Genomic DNA, 498 nt, shown 5'->3' with positions numbered 1-498 from the left:
TTTCTATTTTTCCATGGCGATGCAAGAAATATTCGTGTTCTATTTTAACCAAAAAAATCAAAGTTTCTCATATATATTGGCTCGTAACACTTAAACTATTGAAACGATTGGAAAATAATGTTAAAAGCAATTGTTGGAAATGCGATTATGCGACCCAATCGGACGTTTCTAACTCGAGATATGGCCTAAAATGTGAAGGTATGTCAGAAAAGATCGAAAAAAAATTCAAAAATTCACATAAAAAAAACCTGTCCATAGAAAATTTTTTCTTGTGATTTTCGTTTTAGTAGGCCAAAATACATAAGAAAAAAATTGTGGCATTGAATGTACATTTTTTTTTTTTATTTTGTAAACTACATAGTGTAATTAAATTCTAAAGAAAAATGAGCGCTTTTGCATTATCAGGACATGGAGGTGCGACATCAACTCGTATTCATTTTGCATTAATTTCTTGTACAGATAATTACCTACAATATAAAAAAAAGAATTGTCTCGATA

Source organism: Hylaeus volcanicus, unplaced genomic scaffold (assembly GCF_026283585.1).
Source record: "Hylaeus volcanicus isolate JK05 unplaced genomic scaffold, UHH_iyHylVolc1.0_haploid 12192, whole genome shotgun sequence".
Taxonomy (NCBI): Eukaryota; Metazoa; Arthropoda; class Insecta; order Hymenoptera; family Colletidae; genus Hylaeus; species Hylaeus volcanicus.
Note: the sequence above shows the minus strand (reverse complement) of the source record.